General features: G+C 44.9%; 1 protein-coding gene across 1 annotated transcript in view; it reads right to left on the minus strand.

Annotated features, from left to right (window-relative positions):
* The window catches only part of LOC135549698 (CUB and sushi domain-containing protein 3-like), a gene marked incomplete at its 5' end in the record, with an annotated part of 323045 nt that overhangs the window by 168128 nt on the left and 127069 nt on the right, over nt 1–27848 (minus strand). The window lies entirely within an intron of this gene.

Here is a 27848-nt window from a genome sequence, read left to right on the forward strand (position 1 = left end):
AAACCTCTCTGAGAGTCTCTTAGTGTTCTGAGCAAAGCCGCATTACACTGGTGCACACTGTGGGCTTCCTCTCAACTGTACACAGTAACACAGAAATATCCTTATTTACCCTCCCTAACCACTTTGATGGCGTCATTGTGAAAGCAGAAAACTCTTTACCCAGCCAAGTCATTAGCATAACAAAACTCTACTGTATTTGCCCTAAATTGTTACGAAATTACAATTTGCGATTTGATGCTGAGACTACTTATTCTCGGGAGAAACAGTATGGTGTAAGTCACTTAGTTGCTGATTTCTCTAACTTCACGTTCCCACTGACCCAAATTCTCTTTGGTTTCCAAGAAGTAAGCCCAATGATGGATGCCCTGTCAGGGTTGGACATTTCCAGTAACTTTTGATTTTGAAATTAGGAGATCCAAATCACATGTGTAATCACTTAATATATGAGATTAGGGTGAGCACTTATGACACTCACTTGCACCATCTCGCCCTACTAACTGTCTATTAGGGAGTCAGTTAATCATTTTACTGCCGTGGGCTAAATCAGGGTCACACAGAGGGTTTCTTGGTATTCTTAAATAAAGTATACACCTCACACAAATGGTTATGGTCTTAAATAAAATAAGAAGACACCTGTACCATGTCAGATGGAGTTGAAATGTATTACATTTTGAGTTTGCATCCCAATATTACACTTTATATACATCAAAGAAGACTGAAATATAACAAAATGGTTTTAATAAATAAAGTGGTATTAATTCATTATTAATTATCGGCCCCTTGAGGCCGATTTGGTCTTTTGACTGCAGGAAAGGGCTACAGATGCTAATGAATCTACAGTATCTATGCATCTACATAATAGTATGCTTATAGGACTGCTATGTTGTGATTAAGCCCAAAGCTTCTTTGGTTAGTGATGCACAAGAGATGGGTCATTATACCCCATGGCCATCCCAATAGCAAATATACTGTATGGAGGTCATACATACATCTTGCCTGATTCTCTTTGATTTGTTGCTTCGATGAAATGGTATTTTTACAATAACGGTCACCCTGGGAAACAGATTCGGGACCGTATGTGTCATGCCTCCGAAAGTAGGAGGGCTGATTAAGGATCCGTTTTGCCTTTTAGATCGCAATGAATAACATTGCATGGAAGGGAGGGCTGATCCTAGATCAGCACTCCTACTCTGAGATGCTGGATACATACAACCCTTGTCTAATACTATATACAGTTGCTTTTGAATTGCAACAATCCATACTTTTTACCAGAAAAGTATTACAGATTTGAATCTGTATTTAAACAGAAACATAGAAATTATGAGATTTGCCAGGATGTTTTACCCAAGTTAAGTGTAGTGCCTTTGAGTTGTATGCCTAAGTAGACAAGATGAGAGTGTGCGCGACTCCTCATGCATATATTTAGTACAGGACAGGGAAAACACAAACACGCGCAATTGGGCATGTACCAACAAGGCCATTATTGATGGGCCTTTATTCATGATATGCTGAAGAGCCCAACTGCACATAGGCTACGTTCCAAATAGCACCTTCAATAACACAAGATGAGAGAAATGCTACACTGCAACACGTCTGTATCGCCTGAATGCACAAAAAGAAGCATAGGCCAATAGTTTTGGTTAGGGAAGAGCATATGTCATTTTAATTTAGGCATAATAGCCTACGATCCAGTTAATGCCATTGTGTTTGGGGAGTGTGGGTTTATAGTGTGGGGAGAAGTCCAACAGCTTTGTGTTAAAATGTCAGTATTTGTAGCAGTCATGGTATTGTACTACTGTACACACACAGACCTCCCTCCCCAAATGCCATACCACTCTCCTCCCCACTCCAATACTGGGCCCAGGTCAGGGGAAAATGTTCAAACCTTCCAGAGGGAATGTGCTTTGTTGAACGGAACGGAGAGAACAGAGAGACCATGGTCCATTTACAGAGTACTGTGTCTGGGAGGGACACCGGGAGACTGACTTTCTCTTCAGCAGACACGTACTGTAGAGCGGCACAGCTTTATGTGTTGGAGCGATGCATGTTTTTGGGGAGTATTGTCCCAGATGCGAATTCCATAAATACTCAATATTTAATTGAAAATTCCTCTCGTCTTACGGCTTTGATATCAAAGCTCACTCTAATGTCTTGCAATGTAACAAGAAAATGTGCTGCCAATACCAAATAGACTAAAACAACTGTATGCCACAGAATCCGGAGAAGACCTGAGTACCAGTTTGACAACAGCTCACCCTATGGTTGTGCCATCCTTCAGATTTCAGACCCAAACCTCCTAAAAGGAAAAGTAGGCCAACTTTCATATCTGTGTTAGCTCTTGCCATTATTACTTAGTTTAGTCAAGCTTATGTATCAGCATATTGCCTTCGTCAGAGCCTTTGTGACCCATTCCTCATTTGAATAGGTTTCAGTGTGCACTCCAGGTAAGGACACCAGTTTTTCAGGGATATATTTGATCAGTTGAAACAATAACAAAGAAAACTCCCTGCCTCTTTTATTATTCTTTTATTTCACCTTTATTTAACCAGGTAGGCAAGTTGAGAACAAGTTCTCATTTACAATTGCGACCTGGCCAAGATAAAGCAAAGCAGTTCGACACATACAACGACACAGAGTTACACATGGAGTAAAACAAACATACAGTCAATAATACAGTATCAACAATTCTATATACGATGTGAGCAAATGAGGTGAGATAAGGGAGGTAAAGGCAAAAAAGGCCATGGTGGCAAAGTAAATACAATATAGCAAGTAAAATACTGGAAGGGTAGATTTGCAATGGAAGAATGTGCAAAGTAGAAATGCAAATATAACGACACAGAGTTACACATGGAGTAAAACAAACATACAGTCAATAATACAGTATCAACAAGTCTATATACGATGTGAGCAAATGAGGTGAGATAAGGGAGGTAAAGGCAAAAAAGGCCATGGTGGCAAAGTAAATACAATATAGCAAGTAAAATACTGGAAGGGTAGATTTGCAATGGAAGAATGTGCAAAGTAGAAATGCAAATAATGGGGTGCAAAGGAGCAAAATAAATAAATAAAATTAAATACAGTAGGAAAAGAGGTAGTTGTTTGAGCTAAAATATATGTGGGCTATGTACAGGTGCAGTAATCTGTGAGCTGCTCTGACAGTTGGTGCTTAAAGCTAGTGAGGGAGATAAGTGTTTCCAGTTTCAGAGATTTTTATAGTTCGTTTCAGTCATTGGCAGCAGAGAACTGGAAGGAGAGGCGGCCAAAGAAAGAATTGGTTTTGGGGGTGACTAGAGAGATATACAGTGCCTTGCGAAAGTATTCGGCCCCCTTGAACTTTGCGACCTTTTGCCACATTTCAGGCTTCAAACATAAAGATATAAAACTGTATTTTTTTGTGAAGAATCAACAACAAGTGGGACACAATCATGAAGTGGAACGACATTTATTGGATATTTCAAACTTTTTTAACAAATCAAAAACTGAAAAAATGGGCGTGCAAAATTATTCAGCCCCTTTACTTTCAGTGCAGCAAACTTTCTCCAGAAGTTCAGTGAGGATCTCTGAATGATCCAATGTTGACCTAAATGACTAATGATGATAAATACGATCCACCTGTGTGTAATCAAGTCTCTGTATAAATGCACCTGCACTGTGCTAGTCTCAGAGGTCCGTCAAAAGCGCAGAGAGCATCATGAAGAACAAGGAACACACCAGGCAGGTCCGAGATACTGTTGTGAAGAAGTTTAAAGCCGGATTTGGATACAAAAAGATTTCCCAAGCTTTAAACATCCCAAGGAGCACTGTGCAAGCGATAATATTGAAATGGAAGGAGTATCAGACCACTGCAAATCTACCAAGACCTGGCCATCCCTCTAAACTTTCAGCTCATACAAGGAGAAGACTGATCAGAGATGCAGCCAAGAGGCCCATGATCACTCTGGATGAACTGCAGAGATCTACAGCTGAGGTGGGAGACTCTGTCCATAGGACAACAATCAGTCGTATATTGCACAAATCTGGCCTTTATGGAAGAGTGGCAAGAAGAAAGCCATTTCTTAAAGATATCCATAAAAAGTGTTGTTTAAAGTTTGCCACAAGCCACCTGGGAGACACACCAAACATGTGGAAGAAGGTGCTCTGGTCAGATGAAACCAAAATTGAACTTTTTGGCAACAATGCAAAATGTTATGTTTGGCGTAAAAGCAACACAGCTCATCACCCTGAACACACAATCTCCACTGTCAAACATGGTGGTGGCAGCATCATGGTTTGGGCCTGCTTTTCTTCAGCAGGGACAGGGAAAATGGTTAAAATTGATGGGAAGATGGATGGAGCCAAATACAGGACCATTCTGGAAGAAAACCTGATGGAGTCTGCAAAAGACCTGAGACTGGGATGGAGATTTGTCTTCCAACAAGACAATGATCCAAAACATAAAGCAAAATCTACAATGGAATGGTTCAAAAATAAACATATCCAGGTGTTAGAATGGCCATGTCAAAGTCCAGACCTGAATCCAATCGAGAATCTGTGGAAAGAACTGAAAACTGCTGTTCACAAATGCTCTCCATCCAACCTCACTGAGCTCGAGCTGTTTTGCAAGGAGGAATGGGAAACCATTTCAGTCTCTTGATGTGCAAAACTGATAGAGACATACCCCAAGCAACTTACAGCTGTAATCGCAGCAAAAGGTGGCGCTACAAAGTATTAACTTAAGGGGGCTGAATAATTTTGCACGCCCAATTTTTCAGTTTTTGATTTGTTAAAAAAGTTTGAAATATCCAATAAATGTCGTTCCACTTCATGATTGTGTCCCACTTGTTGTTGATTCTTCACAAAAAAATAAAGTTTAATATCTTTATGTTTGAAGCCTGAAATGTGGCAAAAGGTCGCAAAGTTCAAGGGGACCGAATACTTTTGCAAGGCACTGTACCTGCTGGAGCGTGTGCTACAGGTGGGAGATGCTATGGTGACCAGCGAGCTGAGATAAGGGGGGACTTTACCTAGCAGGGTCTTGAAGATGACATGGAGCCAGTGGGTTTGGCGACGAGTATGAAGCGAGAGCCAGCCAACGAGAGTGTACAGTTCGCAATGGTGGGTAGTATATGGGGCTTTGGTGACAAAACAGATTGCACTGTGATAGACTGCATCCAATTTGTTGAGTAGGGTATTGGAGGCTATTTTTAAATGACATCGCCAAAGTCGAGGATTGGTAGGATGGTCAGTTTTACAAGGGTATGTTTGGCAGCATGAGTGAAGGATGCTTTGTTGCGAAATAGGAAGCCTATTCTAGATTTAACTTTGGATTGGAGATGTTTGATATGGGTCTGGAAGGGGAGTTTATAGTCTAACCAGACACCTAAGTATTTGTAGTTGTCCACGTATTCTAAGTCAGAGCCGTCCAGAGTAGTGATGTTGGACAGGCGGGCAGGTGCGGGTAGCGATCGGTTGAAGAGCATGTATTTAGTTTTACTTGTATTTAAGAGCAATTGGAGGCCACGGAAGGAGAGTTGTATGGCATTGAAGCTTGCCTGGAGGGTTGTTAACACAGTGTCCAAAGAAGGGCCAGAAGTATACAGAATGGTGTCGTATGCGTAGAGGTGGATCAGAGACTCACCAGCAGCAAGAGCGACCTCATTGATGTATACAGAGAAGAGAGTCGGTCCAAGAATTGAACCCTGTGGCATCCCCATAGAGACTGCCAGAGGTCCGGACAGCAGACCCTCCGATTTGACACACTGAACTCTATCAGAGAAGTAGTTGGTGAACCAGGCGAGGCAATCATTTGAGAAACCAAGGCTGTCGAGTCTGCCGATGAGGATGTGGTGATTGACAGAGTCGAAAGCCTTGGCCAGATCAATGAACACGGCTGCACAGTAATGTTTCTTATCGATGGCGGTTAAGATATCGTTTAGGACCTTGAGCGTGGCTGAGGTGCACCCATGACCAGCTCTGAAACCAGATTGCATAGCAGAGAAGGTATGGTGAGATTCGAAATGGTCGGTAATCTGTTTGTTGACTTGGCTTTCAAAGACCGTAGAAAGGCATGGTAGGATAGATATAGGTCTGTAGCAAGAGTGTCCCCCCCTTTGAAGAGGGGGATGACCGCAGCTGCTTTCCAATCTTTGGGAATCTCAGACGACACGAAAGAGAGGTTGAACAGGCTAGTAATAGGGGTGGCAACAATTTCGGCAGATAATTTTAGAAAGAAAGGGTCCAGATTGTCTAGCCCGGCTGATTTGTAGGGGGTCCAGATTTGCAGCTCTTTCAGAACATCAGCTGAACGGACATGGGAGAAGGAGAGATGGGGAAGGCTTGGGCGAGTTGCTGTGGGGGTGCAGTGCTGTTGACCGGGGTAGGATTAGCCAGGTGGAAAGCATGGCCAGCCGTAGAAAAATGCTTATTGAAATTCTCAATTATGGTGGATTTATTAGTGGTGACAGTGTTTCCTATCTTCAGTGCAGTGGGCAGCTGGGTAAACAGCTTTATTGGTAAACAGCTGAGGGATTGGGCTTGAGAAATGTAACCACCTTCAAATTCATGGGCTATGGATAAAAAGACTGACCGTCCATGATATCAAAACCATGTTTTGAGGCTGCACAGTGCTTGTTTACGTTTGCTTTGTTTACAAACATTGGAGTAAAACAAGCTTATATTTTGGGTTCTGAACTAAACTCATGAGGCATTCATAAGTTATATTCTTCAAGAATCAATGGGTACATATCATAAATGTGTAAGTCCGACAATGGATGTAGCAACTGCCTCAAAAAAGAGTTCTCATGAAAAATCTTAGAACACTCACACGCTGAGCTGAACCACTCAAAGTCATGTTCATACATAGCCCAGATATTCCGCTACAAAGCCAACTGCCTGACAAGCAGAGAGACAAGCTCTTCGTTGCACAAGCAGCTAGGGTGAACCCTGTCTTCCAGCCATGCTCTCTCACACGCACACACACACACACACACACACACACACACACACACACACACACACACACACACACACACACACACACACACACACACACACACACACACACACACACACACACACACACACACACACACACACACACACACACATACAGTTAGCACTTCCAGAGCTAAGTGCTCCAGTGCAGTGCCCACAAGCCGAGGTTGCGTCCCAAACGGCACCCTATTCCCTAAGTATTGCACTCATTTTGAAGAACCCATAGGGCTAGTAGTAGGAGTAGGGTGTCATTTGGAACATAGCTTTAAACACCTAGCTCTAAACACCTAGCTCAGCACTATTTCAGGAAGTAGTTTCAACAAACAGACCTCCGCCACACGAGATTGCCCTTTACCAAACGCGTCTCGCTCACTTAACATGTTCTGACAGATGCTTCCGAGGTTATATGGAAATGAAACCGATGATTAATTCAGATTCCCTTTTCCGTCCTTTTTCTTAGGCGTTAAGATACCTCTCTACAATAAAAGACCTTGCAGTTGCCGTTTTGTTTCTGGTTCGTTGTCTCCCCTGATGGTGCCTTGGTTGGAACAGATTTCCATTTCATCCGTTCTGTAAGGTACAGAGGGAGAGAGGGAGAGAGAGAAAAAGATGGAGACTTTTCTGAGATGAATGAGGACCTATAGCTGACGTTATCATGCTCAACAGCAGTGTCTACCACCACCAACGTGTGCACACACACACACACACACACACACACACACACACACACACACACACACACACACACACACACACACACACACACACACACACACACACACACACACACACACACACACACACACACACACACACAGCCAAGGTACAGTCGTGGAAATACCGAACAGAAGTGTTAAGGGCAGGCACCATACCCCATTGTACAAAGCATACAGTTACCATCTGTAAGATGCAAAGTGTAAACATATGACTCAAGGTCGAACAGAAGCGAGGCTTCGTTGGCTGAATTAATTATATTCAAATGCTATAACTTTCCCAACTTTCCCAGGTACAATGTTGAATATCAAATGTTGACACTGAAATAATGTGTGCAATAGCCATCATGGTTTTCATTTAAAACCCTTTCAACCTCTAAAGTGCAAAATAAACACAATTAATGATGGGAGACGTGAGAAAATCTCCTCTGTGCCAAAAGCTCCCAATCCAAGCATAAAACAGGGAATACATACAGTATTACTGCAATATAAACGCCTTGGCTTAATGCGATTCACTCTTCAATAACCTTGCAGCAGAAGGGAAGCTCTCTGAATGTCACACTGGACTAGAATCTCAGTCTGCAGTATTCATGAAATCAGTGGAAAAGGGCCAATAATAATCAGGCGAGGGGCTGGGATCTTGAAAATGTCTAATATTTAAAGGAATTCATTATCTGGGACCTGCGTCCGTGGGATAAGGAGCTAGAGGACAAAAGGGTAATCACCCCAGCGTTGGTCCGTGCTGCCGTTGGGTGGCCTGCTGGTGTTCTGACTGTACAGCTAGATAGAGCTTCTGTACACACACACAGGGCCGTGGTACATCTACCCCCCTCGCCAACCCATGCACAAGCGCACATGCACAGACACACGCTCACACACACACAAACGCACAGACACACAAACACGCACCCAAACTACCGGCGCCCCAACGTGGTAGATATACATTACCAACAAGATCTCATAGTTTCCCTTTGAAATTCCACGTATTATGGATATTTTTGATGCATTCATTCTGCATGGTTACTGGGTTAAAACAGAAACAACTCAAAGGTTAACAGTTTAGTACAAAATAATTAAAAACGTATCATCAAGTATTTTCACGGCTTGCTAGAGCACTGTGAACTGCAGTGGTACAGTGGTCTAAGCAGGGTGCTCTGGCTCCAGTTATCACCAGTTTGCGGTGCATAATCGCAAAAACTACACATTTGTTAGTGCCGCGGAAGGCATGTATCAATATTCTGGGGACCTTTTCAAACATCTGAAATCTAAGTCTAGTGATCTAGTGATCAGGCTGAGCTATACCCCCCATCTGGCAGCATGTTTTCCCAATCAGGACTCAGTCAGTCAGGACTCCTCAGTCAGTCAGGACTCCTCAGTCAGTCAGGACTCCTCAGTCAGTCAGGACTCCTCAGTCAGTCAGGACAGGACAGGACTCAGGACTCAGGACTCAGTCGGTCAGGACTCCTCAGTCAGTCAGGACAGGACAGGACTCAGGACTCAGGACTCAGTCGGTCAGGACTCCTCAGTCAGTCAGGACTCAGTCAGTCAGGACTCAGTCGGTCAGGACTCAGTCCTCTAACTAGATGTCTATGGAGATAACACCTCAGTCAGTCAGGACTCAGTCAGTCAGGACTCCTCAGTCAGTCAGGACTCAGTCAGTCAGGACTCAGTCGGTCAGGACTCAGTCGGTCAGGACTCAGTCGGTCAGGACTCAGTCCTCTAACTAGATGTCTATGGAGATAACACCTCAGTCAGTCAGGACTCAGTCAGTCAGGACTCCTCAGTCAGTCAGGACTCAGTCGGTCAGGACTCAGTCCTCTAACTAGATGTCTATGGAGATAACACCTCAGTCAGTCAGGACTCAGTCAGTCAGGACGCCTCAGTCAGTCAGGACTCAGTCGGTCAGGACTCAGTCCTCTAACTAGATGTCTATGGAGATAACACCTCAGTCAGTCAGGACTCAGTCAGTCAGGACGCCTCAGTCAGTCAGGACTCAGTCGGTCAGGACTCAGTCCTCTAACTAGATGTCTATGGAGATAACACCTCAGTCAGTCAGGACTCAGTCAGTCAGGACTCCTCAGTCAGTCAGGACTCAGTCGGTCAGGACTCAGTCGGTCAGGACTCAGTCAGTCAGGACTCAGTCAGTCAGGACTCAGTCAGTCAGGACTCAGTCGGTCAGGACTCAGTCCTCTAACTAGATGTCTATGGAGATAACACCTCAGTCAGTCAGGACTCAGTCAGTCAGGACTCCTCAGTCAGTCAGGACTCAGTCGGTCAGGACTCAGTCCTCTAACTAGATGTCTATGGAGATAACACCTCAGTCAGTCAGGACTCAGTCAGTCAGGACTCAGTCGGTCAGGACTCAGTCCTCTAACTAGATGTCTATGGAGATAACACCTCAGTCAGTCAGGACTCAGTCAGTCAGGACTCCTCAGTCAGTCAGGACTCAGTCAGTCAGGACTCAGTCCTCTAACTAGATGTCTATGGAGATAACACCTCAGTCAGTCAGGACTCAGTCAGTCAGGACTCCTCAGTCAGTCAGGACTCAGTCGGTCAGGACTCAGTCGGTCAGGACTCAGTCGGTCAGGACTCCTCAGTCAGTCAGGACTCAGTCAGTCAGGACTCAGTCGGTCAGGACTCAGTCCTCTAACTAGATGTCTATGGAGATAACACCTCAGTCAGTCAGGACTCAGTCAGTCAGGACTCCTCAGTCGGTCAGGACTCCTCAGTCAGTCAGGACTCAGTCAGTCAGGACTCAGTCGGTCAGGACTCAGTCGGTCAGGACTCAGTCCTCTAACTAGATGTCTATGGAGATAACACCTCAGTCAGTCAGGACTCAGTCAGTCAGGACTCAGTCAGTCAGGACTCAGTCGGTCAGGACTCAGTCGGTCAGGACTCAGTCCTCTAACTAGATGTCTATGGAGATAACACCTCAGTCAGTCAGGACTCAGTCAGTCAGGACTCAGTCAGTCAGGACTCAGTCGGTCAGGACTCAGTCCTCTAACTAGATGTCTATGGAGATAACACCTCAGTCAGTCAGGACTCAGTCAGTCAGGACTCCTCAGTCAGTCAGGACTCAGTCGGTCAGGACTCAGTCCTCTAACTAGATGTCTATGGAGATAACACCTCAGTCAGTCAGGACTCAGTCAGTCAGTCAGTCAGGACTCAGTCGGTCAGGACTCAGTCAGTCAGGACTCAGTCGGTCAGGACTCAGTCGGTCAGGACTCAGTCCTCTAACTAGATGTCTATGGAGATAACACCTCAGTCAGTCAGGACTCAGTCAGTCAGGACTCCTGAGTCAGTCAGGACTCAGTCAGTCAGGACTCAGTCAGTCAGGACTCAGTAAGTCAGGACTCAGTCGGTCAGGACTCAGTCGGTCAGGACTCAGTCCTCTAACTAGATGTCTATGGAGATAACACCTCAGTCAGTCAGGACTCAGTCAGTCAGGACTCCTGAGTCAGTCAGGACTCAGTCAGTCAGGACTCAGTCGGTCAGGACTCAGTCAGTCAGGACTCAGTCCTCTAACTAGATGTCTATGGAGATAACACCTCAGTCAGTCAGGACTCAGTCAGTCAGGACTCAGTCAGTCAGGACTCAGTCAGTCAGGACTCAGTCAGTCAGGACTCAGTCGGTCAGGACTCAGTCGGTCAGGACTCAGTCCTCTAACTAGATGTCTATGGAGATAACACCTCAGTCAGTCAGGACTCAGTCAGTCAGGACGCCTCAGTCAGTCAGGACTCAGTCGGTCAGGACTCAGTCCTCTAACTAGATGTCTATGGAGATAACACCTCAGTCAGTCAGGACTCAGTCAGTCAGGACTCCTCAGTCAGTCAGGACTCAGTCGGTCAGGACTCAGTCCTCTAACTAGATGTCTATGGAGATAACACCTCAGTCAAGCCACAGGGATAAAAGGATGGTAAGACAAATAGCACCCATTTGGGATGCAACCTAGCTATTTTCCTCAAAGGGTTTCGTTTAGCAGGTGTATCTCTTTCCTGCAGTCAATGACCAAAATCTTTGGCCTCATGGGTTGAACGTTATTAATGTTTCATCATTTCATAATTAAAAACGACAAAAATCCAGTGATTCTATGTCAAACAGTTTTGTTATATTTCAGTCTTCTGTAGTGTATATAAAGTATAATATTGGGACACAAACTCAAAATGTAATACATTTAAAATCTATATCTGACATGGTACAGGTGTCTTCTTTTTCTTGATCCCATAACCATGTGTGTGAGGTGTATACTTTTGTTTCAAAGTAGATGTGTTTAAGACTACCCTGACTTAGCCCACTGCAGTCTAACCCTTTACCCTCACCCTAATCCTAATTGTAGCCCTAAACCTAACCCCTGAACTTAAAATAGCCTTTTTCCTCATAGGGATGTGGAAAATGTCCCCACAAGGAAGAATTGTCCTTGTTTTACTACCCTTGTGGGGACTATTTTAGAATAGAAGAACCAACCCATTCACTCACACACACACACACACACACACACACACACACACACACACACACACACACACACACACACACACACACACACACACACACACACACACACACGCACACGCACACGCACACATGCACGCGCACACGCACGCACGCGCACACGCACACACAGTACATGATCTTTCCATTTTATAATCATCTCTCGCTTTCTCTGGCCGGCCTGCTCTGTTTTGAGTGCAGTCTGTGTGTGTAATGTGAGTGGCTGCTGCCCGAACAATCCCCATCTGAACTCTTTGTTCTCTCACTTCGACATAGATATCAAACACAGAGTCCCATATGAGCACTGGCTGCCCCTCTACCTGGGGCAGGCTGCCACAGGACCTCCCTGGGCTGGAGCAGCCCTATCCTGGAGCCAGTGTCAGACAAGGCCCAGGCCTCTGTCTACACAGCCCATTAATCCTCATTCCCCTTGGTGCCCTCCATGCCTCACAGATAAATCCGGCTCTCTTTGTTGTGGATCAGGACAGCTCAGGGCTCGATGAATTCACAGGGCGAGAAACTTTCTGTTTGTGACACGCGCACATGCACACACACATTGGGTTCTGTCATCTCTCACCACTCCCAGTGTCACCTTGATTCATCTTCTGTTGTTTTTAACTGGTGAACTTGACTTTTTCTCAGACACCCTTGTCTCTTTCTGTTCTGTTCGTCACTATCCCTCCAAAGGGAATAATTCACAACATGAAACATTGGACATGAAGTGCTCTGTGAGTTTACTGACACTGCACCAAATAATTGTGTACTCCGAATTATTCTTACACCTCTGAAGACTATTCCTTGCCACTCAGAGGATTTAAAGTATTTTATCTGTGATGACTAAAATCAGCGTTATCTAGAGACTGTTTGATAATGGTAACACAGGGTGTTTACACCACTCAATGGGGAGCCTACTGTAGATCCAGAGCCACTGAGTCCAGGCTGAGACAAAGTGCCACCACTAACAGTTTGTAGATGTATGTAACATGCTGACCAGACACGTCACGTGCGCGAGCGTCGCAAAATAAATGTAGAAATCCATATTATTGCACCCACACTGCTCGCGCGCGCCAATGGGCGTCTGCGTTGCCATGGGCTAAAATAGAACTCCTTTCTATTTCTGATGCAGATCGCGACGAAAGTCCTGGCTCTCCCATCTCCTCATTGGTTTATAGAAGCAGGTACCCCCGTGCCATCTCCTCATTAGTTATACCCACGTGGGTGATTGAAAGACGAACTGTTTTGCCAGTAGTCGTAGTAAAAGTGTAGATGCCAATTACCATATAAGTTCAAAGATGAAAAAGCCCAGAAGGGGGAGAGATGACTAGAAACGATTCGTTTGGCCGTTTTATGTGTGGAATAATTGTCGGAGTAGAAGACCTTGTGCATTTCAGTTAAAATAACAACTCAATGTTTATATCCCAGGACAAATTAGTGCAAGCTAACTAGCTAAATTGCCATACATGTTTAATGCTTTTCGACCCGTCCCCAAATTAATGTCATTGGTTCAGAGTTTTTTTAATATTTTAACCTGCGTGTCGTGATCGCGTTTGGTGTAGCGGGACAAAATAAATGTATGCACGATAGCGCTCGCACGCAGCCGGTTTGGGTTCCGTGTAACACGCCCACCTCACCATTGACACAGCAATATATTGAGATGCATTGTGTTTGTGCAGTGTGATCTGATTCAGTGATCCAGACATCCTCAATAGACCATGCCCAGGCATGCTATGTGTTCCATCCTCAATCATTCTTCACAAAATAACATTGTGTCCTTATGTGAGAGACACTATTCCCATTGTTCCATCATGCTGTACCATCAGACATGTACTTTAAGTGGTGGTGAGTGAGTTTGTGTGTTTGCCTGAGAGAGCGAGAAAAGAAAAGGAGAGAGAGAGAGAGAGAGAGAGAGAGAGAGAGAGAGAGAGAGAGAGAGAGATCCCTCAATAGAATCCCCATCCTGAAGGGGGAGCTCAACCATTTCCAGGCCCAGTGACATGTAATAGGCTGTGGCGCCCTAAATGCCAGAACTGGACAAGAACCTGACACTCTTAATAGACAAACACTTACCTGGAGGTGATAGCATTCCCTCCCAAATATGCACCCCTAGACACAACTATGACAAAACAACCCCAAAAACGAGTCATAACTCCTGCAGCTCTGTCACACATGGAGTCTGTACATAGTCAATTGTAGGCTTCGAGGGGACGCTTACAGTAGGTACACCTACAGCTCATATCTTGTACTTAGTACTGTAGATTACTTTATCACTGACCTCAACCCAGAGTCTCTCAGTGTTCACTGTCAGCCGACTGACATCAGATTAGATCTATCAGAATTAATCAAATGGGAGAAACACCAAATTGAGAATCTGCATGCAGAATCCTGCAAAAATATCCTCCTCAATGTAAAACACCAAATAATACATGCAGAGCAGAATTAGGACGACACCCGCTAATGATCAAAATCCAGAAAATAGCCGTTAAATTCTGCAGCCACCTAAAATGAAGCAATTCCCAACCCTTCCATAACAAAGCCATCACCTACAGAGAGATGAACCTGGAGAAGAGTCCCTTAAGCAAGCTGGTCCTGGGGCTCTGTTCACCAACACAAACAGACCTCACAGAGCCCCAGGAGAGCAACACAATTAGACCAAACCAAATCATGAGAAAACAAAAAGATAATTACTTGACACATTGGAAAGAAACGAGAATGCTATTTGGCCCTAAACAGAGATTACACAGTGGCAGAATACTGGACCTCTGTGACCCAAAATTAAGGAAAGCTTTGACTATGTATAGACTCAGTGAGCATAGCCTTGCTATTGAGAAAGGCCTCAGTAGGCAGACCTGGCTCTCAAGAGAAGACAGGCTATGTGCACACTGGCCACAAAATGAGGTGGAAACTGAGCTGCACTTTTTAACCTCCTGCTAAATGTATGACAATATTAGAGACACATATTTCCCTCAGATTACACAGACCCACAAAGAATTCAAAACCAAATACAATTTTGATATTCTCCCATATCTACTGGGTGAAATACCAGTGTGCAATCACAGCAGCAAGATTTGTGACCTGTTGCCACAAGAAAATGCCAACTAGTCAAGAACAAACACCAATGAAAATACAATTATATATTTATGTGAATTTATTTTCCTTTTTGTACTTTAACCATTTGCACATTGTTACAACACTGTATATAGACATAATATGACATTTGAAATGTCTTTATTCTTTTGGAACTTTTGTGAGTGTAATGTTAACTGTACATGTTTTTATTGTTTATTATGTTTATTCTATACATATGTTTCCCTTGACAATAAAGCCCCTTAAATTGACATTGAAATGTAATTGAGAGAGAGAGCGACAGAGCGAGAGAGAGACAGAGGGAGGGAGGGAGGGAGGGAGGGAGGGAGGGAGGGAGGGAGGGAGGGAGGGAGGGAGGGAGGGAGGGAGGGAGGGAGGGAGGGAGGGAGGGAGGGAGGGAGGGAGAATATCATGTACTGTTTCTGGTGGTGACAGAGAAATCAGGATAGCCATGCAACACAACAAAGGCAGAAAGATAGAGAGCGTGATAAGAACAGTGGTAGAAAGAATGATAGAAGCAAACAGATAATGTCCAAGTTGCAGAAGAACACATTGGTCTAACTCAGTGTCGTTCTAGATAGACAGTCTATCCTTTCTAAAAGCACACTACAATAACACTCAGTCATGCTCTCTCTCTCTCCCTCACCCTCTATCTGTCCCTCTCCCTCTCAGGATAAGAGTTTCTTATCTCTCTTTCTTCCTCTCCTGCTCTCTCTCTCTCGCTCTCTCTCTGAGTGCTCGGTGTGTTGTGTTGTGGAAGGGCCTGGATAGACTATAAGAGCATACTGTTTCCTCTTTCTTCCTTTTACTCTCTCTCTCTCTCTCTCTCTCTCTGAGTGTTGGGTGTGTTTTGTAGGGGCTGGGCTTGAGTGGTAGCATATAAGAGCCTCCCGGCTGTGCCTCGTCTTATCCTCACATTAACATTCCATCCATCTGCAGGATTTGGAGCCTGTCTGTTCTCTCTCTCTCTCTCTCTCTCTCTCTCTCTCTCTCTCTCGCTCTCTCTCTCTGTAGAAAGCAGTCATCAGTCTCTCTGTGTGTTCTACCCACCATCCTCTCCACCGGAGAAGAGCCCTGGACCCCAGGGGCCACACAATGTCAACAGCCCTCCACAGCCCCTCCACAGGGGTCCAGGACAGGCCTCTGAGCCACAGAATCAGACCCAGATCTGACCTGTTTGCCAATGTTTGTAACAATGATGAAAAAAAGTACATTAAATCGCTATTGACTGCCTGTCTGTGGCTTGCTTGTTTGATATGCTGTGTAGGCCACAAATAGCTAACTCCCTCCTGAAAAAAGAACATGAAATTGCTAGACAACCTGTTTGTGTCCTGCTTATGTTTGCTTTAGCCTAATGTTACAACAGAGGAGTGACAGCACTAACAATGGATGAGTGACTGAGCAGCAGCTGAAAAGTGGTAGGCTAGTGGATCCTGAATGCGCAGAAATCTCTTTTTTTTCCAACAGCAAGTAAAGAGTTCCAGAAAATCCGGAACCGCAGCCACTCCGTTAAGGACATAGGGGGCCATTTGGAATGAAGCTGTAGAGATGGCTTACTAATCAGACAAGGACATCTTAGCCTGTTTGAATGGCTGCTTTAGTTAAATGAAGTACATGGACATGTAAAGAAACAGATGACACACAGTATATCATACACAACAGGTTGTGCTTCATGGTGATTTGCATTTGGGTGAACTGATGTGTCCTTGGATTGAGATGTCCAAAAAGTCTGGACCACTACTTAAAATCCACCGATGCCGTTGAAATACTGATCATCTGATATAAATTATTAATCATTTTTAAATTTAGGATCCATGAATAAGACCAATAAGTATTTCATCTGCCCACTTTCAGTCTCTCTCTATAATGACATCACTTGGGAACCACCACTGGTGGCAAGAGTTAAAATATCTTTCCCATGACAAAGAAAATAAGTGACATATTCTTTGATTACAGTCAACAGTGAGAAGCACTGAGATATCCATGGTGTGACTGGCTTTCAAGCCAAACACTTTAACATGCTCTTAGTGCCTTCCCTTCTCTCCTGTCTGTTTCTCGTGTGCCTTGGGTTATGTTACACTGGGATTGATGTTTTCACTCTAGGCTTTCACAGCCTTATCCAGTCTGGAGGGACTCACAGTTAGGGAGAGAGGGAGGGGGAGAGAGACAGAGAGACAGAGAGACAGAGAGACAGAGAGAGAGATCTGATGTAAGAAAATAAAGAGATATGGTGTTTGTCCACTGAGAGCTTAGGTCAGCTCACTGAATGCCCTCAGGAGCTACTGGGAAAAGAAAACTGAGCAATGGAAAGAATTCACTCAAAATCTGCTGAATCAGAATTTAAACCCCAAATTCTGCTCTGCGCAGAATCATCCAAGCCCAAGCCAAACAAGGTGTTATAACAAAAATGTGAATTCTCCATAAACCAGCTTGGAGCTGCAAGAGCGCTCATCACTCATGCCTCTTTGAATGGACTGACAGTCAGATGGCAATCAGATTAGTTGGGTTTGTCACGCCCTGGTCTATATTTATTATGTTTATCTTCATTTATTGGGTCAGGCCAGGGTGTGACATGGGTTTATTTGTGGTGTGTTTTGTCTTGGGGTTGTGTGGGGTGTATAGCATAGTCATTGGCTGCCTGAGGCGGTTCTCAATCAGAGTCAGGTGATTATCGTTGTCTCTGATTGGGAACCATATTTAGGTAGCCATATTCTTTGTGTGTTTTGTGGGTGATTGTCCTTAGTGTTCTTGTTCCTGTCTCTATGTTAGTTTTCACTAGTATAGGTTGTTTCGGTTTTCGTTACGTTCTTTTTGTTTTGTAGTACTTGTATTGATTCGTGTTTTACGTTTTCATTCAACATGGATCGCAATCTACACGCTGCATTTTGGTCCTCCTCTCCTGCGCTGCTGGAGTCTCCCGCCTGTTTAGCGCAGCCAGAGCCTTCCTCCTCTACAGCGCTGCTGGAGTCTCCCGCCTGTTTAGTGCAGCCCGAGCTGTCAGTCTGCATGGAGCAGCCAGAGCTGTCAGTCTACATGGAGCAACCAGATCTGTCAGTCTGCATGGAGCAGCCAGAGCTGTCAGTCTACATGGAGCAGCCAGAGCTGTCAGTCTACATGGAACAGCCGGAGCTGCCAGTCTGCATGGAGCTGCCAGTCTGCAAGGAGCTGTCAGTCTGCAAGGAGCTGTCAGTCTGCAAGGAGCTGTCAGTCTGCAAGGAGCTGTCAGTCTGCAAGGAGCTGTCAGTCTGCATGGAGCTGCCAGTCTGCATGAAGCCGCCAGAGCTGTCAGTCTACATGGAGCAGCCAGAGCCGCCAGTCAGCATGGAGCAGCCAGATCCGTCAGTCAGCCAGACTCTTCCAGATCCGCCAGTCAGCCAGACTCTTCCAGGTCTGCCAGTCAGCCAGACTCTTCCAGATCCGCCAGTCAGCCAGACTCTTCCAGGTCTGCCAGTCAGCCAGACTCTTCCAGATCCGCCAGTCAGCCAGACTCTTCCAGATCCGCCAGTCAGCCAGACTCTTCCGGATCCGCCAGTCAGCCAGACTCTTCCGGATCCGCCAGTCAGCCAGACTCTTCCGGATCCGCCAGTCAGCCAGACTCTTCCGGATCTGCCAGTCAACCAGACTCTTCCGGATCTGCCAGTCAACCAGACTCTTCCAGATCTGCCAGTCAGCCAGGATCTGCCAGAACTGTCAACCAGCCAGGATCTCCCGGATCCAAATACCTGGCTGAGCTTCCTCTCAGTGCTGGGCTTCCTCTCAGTGCTGGGCTTCCTCTCAGCGCTGGGCTTCCTCTCAGCGCCGGGCTTCCTCGCAGCGCCGGGCTTCCTCTCAGTGCCGAGCTGCCCCTCAGTGCCGAGCTGCCCCTCTGTCCCGAGCTGCCCCTCTGTCCCGAGCTGCCCCTCTGTCCCAAGCTGCCCCTCTGTCCCGAGCTGCCCCTCTGTCCCAAGCTGCCCCTCAGTCCAGTGGGATTCTGGGTGAGGACTACTAGGCCATGGTCAGCGGCGAAGGTGGACTATCCTAGGACGCGAGGAGGGGGGACAAAGACATTTATAGAGTGGGTTCCACGTCCCGCGCCGGAGCCGCCACCATGGACAGACGCCCACCCGCACCCTCCCTATTGTTTTGATGTGCGTCCGGGAGTCCGCACCTTAGGGGGTTCTGTCAACCCCTGGACTATATTTATTATGTTTATCTTCATTTATTGGGTCAGGCCAGGGTGTGACATGGGTTTATTTGTGGTGTGTTTTGTCTTGGTGTTGTGTGGGGTGTATAGCATAGTCATTGGCTGCCTGAGGCGGTTCTCAATCAGAGTCTGGTGATTATCGTTGTCTCTGATTGGGAACCATATTTAGGTAGCCATATTCTTTGTGTGTTTTGTGGGTGATTGTCCTTAGTGTTCTTGTTCCTGTCTCTATGTTAGTTTTCACTAGTATAGGTTGTTTCGGTTTTCGTTACGTTCTTTTTGTTTTGTAGTACTTGTATTGATTCGTGTTTTACGTTTTCATTAAACATGGATCGCAATCTACACGCTGCATTTTGGTCCGACTCTCATTCGCCTACAGAAAACCGTTACAGGTTTGCCATCAGTCTCCAGTGCTGCTGGTATATTACAGCCTGGTTTAGTGACTGCAATTGGTCCTCTCCACCACTCTTGAGCTCGAGCTAATACAGTAATAGCACTGTGTTGGTAAGGTTTGAAGGTTCTCTCAACATTGTTATTATTACGTTATAATGAGTCTTCATATAACCAGTTTTCACATTATTTACAGGAATTCATGAGTGAGCCATGAGAGGTCCAAAAGACAGATAGTTTACTCACATTATATATTACATATTTCCTTACTTAATGTAGTTAATAATATAAAAACAGCCCACACACCATTGCACTACAAACTCCTGTTCTTAGTTGTGCGGTGAGGAGATGTCGTATTGGAAAGGCCAATTAATAAACCTGGTTCAAAGTGGAAAGAGAGAGAGAGTGGGTCAACAAGATTAAGTTCCCCCTTTCAGTTTCAAGTGGAGAACTCTTCTGGTGAGCGAACAGCTCGCCTCACGGGGGAGTTACATCTAGAAATAACCCAGTAGAGATGGATGGATGGAGGAAGGGAGAAGAGTTCTCCAGCCTTTTACCCTGTACCACACAGATGTCTGGTCTAACACTAAGCAATAAACTAAGCGAGAACCCCACAGAGAGATGGGAGAGAGAGAGAGACAGAGAGAAAGAGAGAGAGAACAAAAGAGAGACAGAGAGATATTGTTTATCACTGCACAATAAAGCACTGCTCTGTTATGGGTGGAAAACCTGATGAACATCAGAATTGGTTTCTGAACATATAACATCAGCCTCCTCGCCATCTCACATCAAAGCACAGGTCAACTATAGGCACTGAACCAAGTGCCAGAAAGCAACAGAAGCAGAAGAAACACAGTCAAGGCCAGCACAGGTATTGAACCAGCATCTGTAGTAACACAGCTATGCAGAGTCTTAGACCGTTGCGCCACTCAGGCTCTGTACAATGTGACCGGTCGGGAGTGGGCTACGGTACTACAGTAAGAGCAAAATAATCCTAACAAAATAAAAGAATAAAAACCTTAGTGTAACAACAGTTTTAGTAAGTAATACTGAAGCCGTGCACAATTATCAGTTTCTATTTAGGTTTATGTTGCCCATTCATTGTCAGTTAGAGACACAGTAGGGCCCAAAAGCATAATCAGTGCTCTAACTCCCCCTTGAGCTGGTCTGGAGCAATGAAGTAGTGATGCAGGGTACCGTACTAAACCATAAATTACCTCTAAGTCTTGCAGCATAATTTCAAAACTTTTAGTGGAGCAACCATTGTGTAGATGAGGCTGGGTCTAGTCATGCTATAGATGGTGGTGTAGCTGAGGCTGGGTCTAATCAGTAGAGAGATGCTGGTGTAAATGAGGCTGGGTCTAGTCATGTTATGGATGGTGGTGTACCTGAGACTGGGTCTAGTCATGTCATGGATGGGCCTAGTCAGGTTAATCTGGAAGGGCAAGCGACTAGGGGCCGGTGGAAGAGAGTGTCAAGCAGAAGAGGAAAAAGGGGGAGAAGAAAGAAGTTGATTGGGGCTTCTGGTGGAAAGGTGCAAGACATCCCAACACAAGAGAGTATACATGTGTCTTTGGGGTTAGGGTGAGTGCAGGCCAACTAGATCTGTTTTACATGTCCAGGAATGAGAGCAATAGGCTGTTGGGCACTACCATTTTCCAGGTGGGTTTTTCAGATCACCACATAACCATGGTTTAATTGTTTAACCATGGCTCTTACAAGATATAACTTTTTGCTCAGGTTTCCAGACTTTTTGGGAAAGGTGAGAGCTGCGAATAGAGGAGTATGAGTCAATGGTGGGATGTGGGAAAAGTCCAAATTCAGTCAACAGTGTGGCGAAATCTGCACGGAGCCTTCACCGTGCACTGCCACTTTAAGAGCACATGAGCAGTAAGGAAGGAGGAGATAAAGAGAGCTCATTCAGCTCTTTGGGGAGGGGCTCTTGGCTGGCGCGACAGTTTGATTGTGTGTGCTGCAGAAGTTTTGTTTGTTTTCAGCGTTTGTAGTTTATAAAGTATTTAACTCAATCATCGGTGTGATCGCTTTAGATCGTGGTTGTTTTTGTTTGGGACCGCGCCCGTTATGGATCACATGGATTAGTGGCAACATTGTTGCGAAGCTTTAACATACAAACCAACAAACCATCGGACAGTCAGACCGTACACCGGCAGAGCTGAAGACCACAGCTAAGATTTCTCTTTTTCTCTCTCTTTCTCTTCCCTCTCGTTCCAGTGCTTTACCCTGCAACAGACTCTCTATTTTTCAAATGCACTTCCCATTGAAGTTCATTAGAGCTGGACTATTATTGCCCTGCCAGAAGTATTTTGATGGACATTTTAGTTAAAAGGGAGGTTGCTTGCAAGTTGTGTATTGTTATGTGAACTGTATTGAGGTGAGGTGTACTAATGACATGTGGCCGAGAAGACTGTGGACATTTTTAAGGCCTTTGTGTCGATGAACACCCCCCACATTCATACCCTCTGCACTCATCCACTAGAAAATAATACAGATTATTGCAAATCCTCTGTTGATGACTGGGTTCGTTCTTGTATGAAGTTGCTGTTTAATTGCTCTGCCATTATAAGTATTAGTATTATTGTATGAGGTATTCTTGTTGGGGTTACCCCTGTGCTGTGATGTGGGTTTTATATGGTGTGTATTCTCTTTTCTCTCCACTGGCTATCTGGTAAACAGGCTACACTCTAGGCAGTCTCTTCTGCTGATGTGTGTGGGTCTGGCAGTGGTACTCTCTCTATTCTACTCTTTTCTTTTCGGCATGGTTAGTACCTGCCTGGCGCACAAACAAAATCTTTCTTTACCCCTCTCTAATAAATACCGCTACAACAGTAAACAGCTCACTCATCCTTAGAGGCTAGGAAAGTATTGGGGGAACTCGAGCATAGTATCAGTGAAGTGGAGGTAAATTCCTATTTACAATTACGGCCTACCGGGGAACAGTGGGTTAACTGCCTTGTTCAGGGGCAAAACTACATATTTTTACCTTGTCATCTCAGGGTTTCGATCCAGCACTTGTAAGAGCTAGGTTCTTTATGCTGAAGGAGATGGACACTCCAAGCTCCTTCTTTGGTTTGGAAAGACAGACCAGTGAAGCCAAGGGTATGCATTGTCTGCGCTGTCGGATGAGCGGGTGACCTCTGTGGTGGGGGAGATGCAGGAGCGCTTGTGGAGTTTTATACTGAGTTGTATAATAGGGGAGGACTGTGTGATCCTATGTGTTCAGGTTGTTTGCAGAACTCCCTAAGCCCTCTCCGGCACAGAGGGATGAAATGGACATTCCTCTGTTGTCCCATGAACTGGCAGAGGCCGTAACCCAGATGTCCCCCGACAAAGAACTGGGAGTCGATGGACTCCCAGTGGAGTTTTATAAAGAATTCTGAGAAACCATTGGACTGGACTTCTTTTGCATGTTGCGTGAGTGCGACGGGGTAGAAGAGTTGCCTATGAGCTGCCTCTGACTCTCCTGCCCCAAAAAGAGGACTTTTGTGAACTTAAGAACTGGAGGCTTGTGGCATTGCTCTGTGCGGGCTAAAATATATTTGCCAATGTCCTCGATAACAGACTGAAGTCCCATCTGGACTCTATAGTACACAAGTATATTGTGTACCGGGATGCTCAATCACGGACAGCTTGTTCTTAATCAGGGATATGTTGGACTTGTCGAGAGTTTCTAATGTGAACTTTGGACTGGTCTCTTTAGACCAAAATAAGACTTTTGATAGAGTGGACCATAACTATCTGTTTAATGTGATGTCTGTGTTTGAGGAAAGGTTTTTGGCTTGTGTGAAGATGTATGCTGGACGTCATGTATGGTCAAGGTGGGAGGGGGGCGCCAGTCTGAGTGAGGAGGTGATTAGACAAGGATGCCCTATATCGGGGCAGTTATATACACTAGCCATTAAGCCTTTTTTGGGCCACCTACGCAAGAGACTGCAGGGAGTGTGCTGGACAGGCATGGGTGTGTTGACAGGCATAGCAGTGGCGATATGCAGATGACATTTCTGTGATGGACAGGGATGGGCAGGACATGCAGGCACTAGAGACTAGTCTGAAGGTGTAGGAGGGAGCTTTGTCAGCGAAGATGAACTGGGGCAAGAGCAAAACTCTGTTATGTGGGGCCTTGAGGGATTTGCAGTGGGGTTGTGAAGGGCTTAACATTTTGGGGGTGTACCTGGACTTGGAGAGGTGGGTCACAAAGAACTGGGTGGGGCTTTCACAGGCAGTGGTGTCAAGATTGGCCAGGTGTAGGTGGCTCCTGTACCAAGTGTCATATAGAGGTAGGGTGCTGATAATCAACAACCTGGCGGCATCCTCCCTGTGGAATAAACTGGTTGTCCTCAACCTTGTGGATTGTTTCTGGTCACCGGCTGAGGGCTTCAGTGTTGTACATGTCCGTCCACGAAGAAGGACAGGGCCTGGTGGAACTGGAAAGCAGGGTGGCTGCATTCTGACTAAAGGCGGCACAGATACTGCTGTACCATACTGATGTCGACTGGAGGGAACCTGCATGCATGCTGCTGCCAAAGGGGGAGGGGCCACCAATGTTTCCGCCACTGCAGGTGACGGCAGAAACTGGGGACTGGCAAGGGGGTATGGGGGACTTGTTGGACTTAAACTCTCTGAGCCTGGGTAGTTTGAGTGTGTGGGAGCAGTGGTGTAAAGTACTTAAGTAAAAATACTTGAAAGTACTTTTTACTTTACTTAACTATTTATATTTTTGACTACTTTAACTTTTTTTTATTTTTTACTTTTACTTCACAACAATCATAAAGAAAATGATATACTTTTTACTCTACATTTTCCCTGGTACCCAAAAGTACTCTACTACATTTTGAATGCTTAGCAGGACAGGACAATTATCAAATTCACACACTTATCAAGAGAACTTCCCTGGTCATCCCTACTGCCTCTGATCTGACGGACTCACTAAACACATGCTTCGTTTTTAAATTATGTCTGCATGTTGGAGCGTGCCCGTGGCTATCAGCAAATTAAAGTAAACAAGAAAATTATGCTCTCTGGTTTGCTTAATATAAGGAATTTGAAATGATTTACACTTTTACTTTTACTTTTGATGCTTAAGTATATTTCAAACCAAATATCTTTTGACTTTAAATCAAGTAGTATTTTACTGGGTGACTTTCACTTTTACTTGAGTCATTTTCTATTAAGGTATCTTCACTTTTACTCAAGTATGAGAATTGGGAAGTAAAATCCTTTACAAGCTCTACATTAAGGTGAGGAACATTAGGAGCCTAACAGGAGTGAAGGCACATCAGTGGCAGGGGGTATGTGGGGCAGAGAGTATAGTGGGTTTGAGATAGAGGGGGCTCTACAAACCCCCAGTACCAAAGAGGTCAGGGGACCTCCAGTGGAGGGTTCTACATGGAACCCTGGCCATTAATAGCTTGTTGGCAAGGGGCGACACGGGTGTCCTTTCTTTGTCATGAGTGAAACTGTGCATCATGTGTTTTCTGTGCGCCAGGTTAATGCCATTAATGTCTTTGTTGGAATGTCTGTTTGAGCCAAATGTGTGTTGTTAAATTTTGTTTGCTCAGACAAAGTTGGCTATTTGGCTAACAAGGAGAAACGGGGTCAAAGGTGGGACCCTTTACTATTATTTAATGGGATGGTCTCTGTGCGCCTTAGGGTGGAATTTGAATTCTATAAAATGATAAAAAGTGTGGAGATGTTTCAGGAGATATGATGTGTCTGGGAGACCGTCTGCATAACTGGAGAAGATGGGTGAGATATACGGTTTTAGAAGTGATGAGGGATTCTCTCTCTCTCTCTCTCTCTCTCTCGCCTGTATTGCACAGAGAGTCAACAATGGCATACCACAATAGTGGTAAATGTTCAATAGTTTAATGGCATGGGTTAATGTTTCTCTCTTTCAACTAACATGCACATCAGCTAAATTATGCAACAACTAGACAGCTCAGTCAATATAATGCAATTTCTGTATTATTTCAGACTTTTTTCTTCTCCAAACTCAGGTGCTCTGACAGCGGATGTTTGAAAGTATTGAAATGTGCAAATATGTCCGTTTGCCACTTTGGGTTGGTATTAAGGGAAGACATGTAGCATAGCAGTTAAGAGCATTGGGCCAGTAAACGAAAGGTCACTATTTCTACTCTCCGAGCTGGCAAGTTAATCGCCAACAACAACTGCTCCACGGGTTCCGATAATGTGGATGTCGATGGAGGCAGCCCACATCACCTCTCTGATTCAGAGGGTTTGGGTTAAAAGAGGGAAACACATTTTGGTTGAATGCCCTCAGTTGTGCTACTGACTAGGTTTTCCATTTCCCTTATTAGCCTTAAATGGGCTGGAGATGATGGCAGACAGCCGATCAGTAAAAAAACAACATAATGTTGAAATTATTCCCTTGGTAACAGCAGTAGTAATCATGTGGTGGAAGTGTGTGCTTTCATGCGTCTATGTTTTGTGTGTGTGTTCTGCTGCCTGGCATTGCAGTCATCTACTGTTGTTGGGACTGTAAATGTCAAAGTAATATATTATATATGCTTTTATTTGATGCTAATTGCGAATAATGCATCCCCCAGGTTGTTTAGTAACAGGTTTAATCCAAATCCATTACCCTTTAATTAACACCAGAATAACCCGAATGAGTGAGAGAAAAAGGTGATAGACCAAAAAAGGACAAAATTTATACGACTATACAAACGTAATCTCCAATTAAAGGGATAGTTCACCCAAATGTGAGTGGAATGGCATGGTAGGAGAAGTGGAGGATCTCTCCATTGATTTTACATGGTGTGCCTGAGGCCAGAGAGAGAGTGAGAGAAAGAGATAGGGGGGGCAGAAAGGGGTGAGAGAGAGAAAGAGAGTGATGGGAGAGAGAAAGAGGAGGGGAGAGCAGCACTTTCACTCTCTGCTCTCTCTCCTTCTACATTAATCATCTGCTAGACCAAACTTGTCATTGTCTGAAATATTGCTGCTGTCATTCTTTGTGACAGAATAATGAAACATAAAAAAATTGCTGCAGAACAGTGCATTCTTTAACATTGGTGGCTCTGGGTTCGGGGGAAACGAATGAATGGGTGAGTGGTAGGGATGGGCATTTGACCTTTTTGGACTGTTTGAGTACTTGCATGATTTCTTTTTGAGTACCCCCACCCCCCACCCCGCCAAAAAGCAGAAGCAATTTTTAGAACAGAGGACCAGCACTAAAAAAAAAGTGGATTTATCTACATGCCAACAGTGCGCAACTATGCCTAATTTATCATAACCATTACAGATAACAAATCCTAATTGCCTAATATATATTCAGTCAATAAAAAACAAGTGCCATTTTCATGCATTGAAACTGTAATATCAACTTTTTGTATTGTTATGTTCCCCTGTTTCTGTGTTGTTGTGGGTTTGTATGTGTGTGTATTTCAGGAAATGGCTTCCTGGAATCCTAAAGCAGCTGACTGGTCAGCTCCATTGCTGATTGGAGCTCTGACCCCTCCCTCTTGTCAGGGGAAACAGCTGTCTCTTGAATTACCAACTCCTTCTCCAGCGAGATAAAAGCCAGTGTTCCTCCCTCAGGAAGGAGAGCTTCTTTTTGTGTCTTGTGTTGGTTAGTGAACGTTTTGTTGATATTATTTTGTAGCTGCTCCTTCAGAGATATGTGTATGCCAATAGGACATAGTGTTTTTAGTTAACTGAAATTGTTCACTTAAAAGATTCTGTTTCATTTGTTCCCAGGGGGGGAAGGCGTGCCAGGTGGTGCTTAAGGTTAGGTAAGAAGTGGGAAGGCAGGTAAGGTAGGAGAGGGGACTCTAACTTTGACTTTCTTTGCTTAAGGAATAATAAATTCCCTGTAAATGGTATTTTTCTCTGCTTCTGTCGTACTTCCCTGCACCCACGATCATATACTGTGTTCACTCCACGGGGAGTTGAGATGTAGTGGGGTACTGCACCCACGATCATATACTGTGTTCACTCCACGGGGAGTTGAGATGTAGTGGGGTACTGCACCCACG

The sequence above is a fragment of the Oncorhynchus masou genome, chromosome 12 (assembly GCF_036934945.1).
Source record: "Oncorhynchus masou masou isolate Uvic2021 chromosome 12, UVic_Omas_1.1, whole genome shotgun sequence".
Taxonomy (NCBI): domain Eukaryota; kingdom Metazoa; phylum Chordata; class Actinopteri; order Salmoniformes; family Salmonidae; genus Oncorhynchus; species Oncorhynchus masou.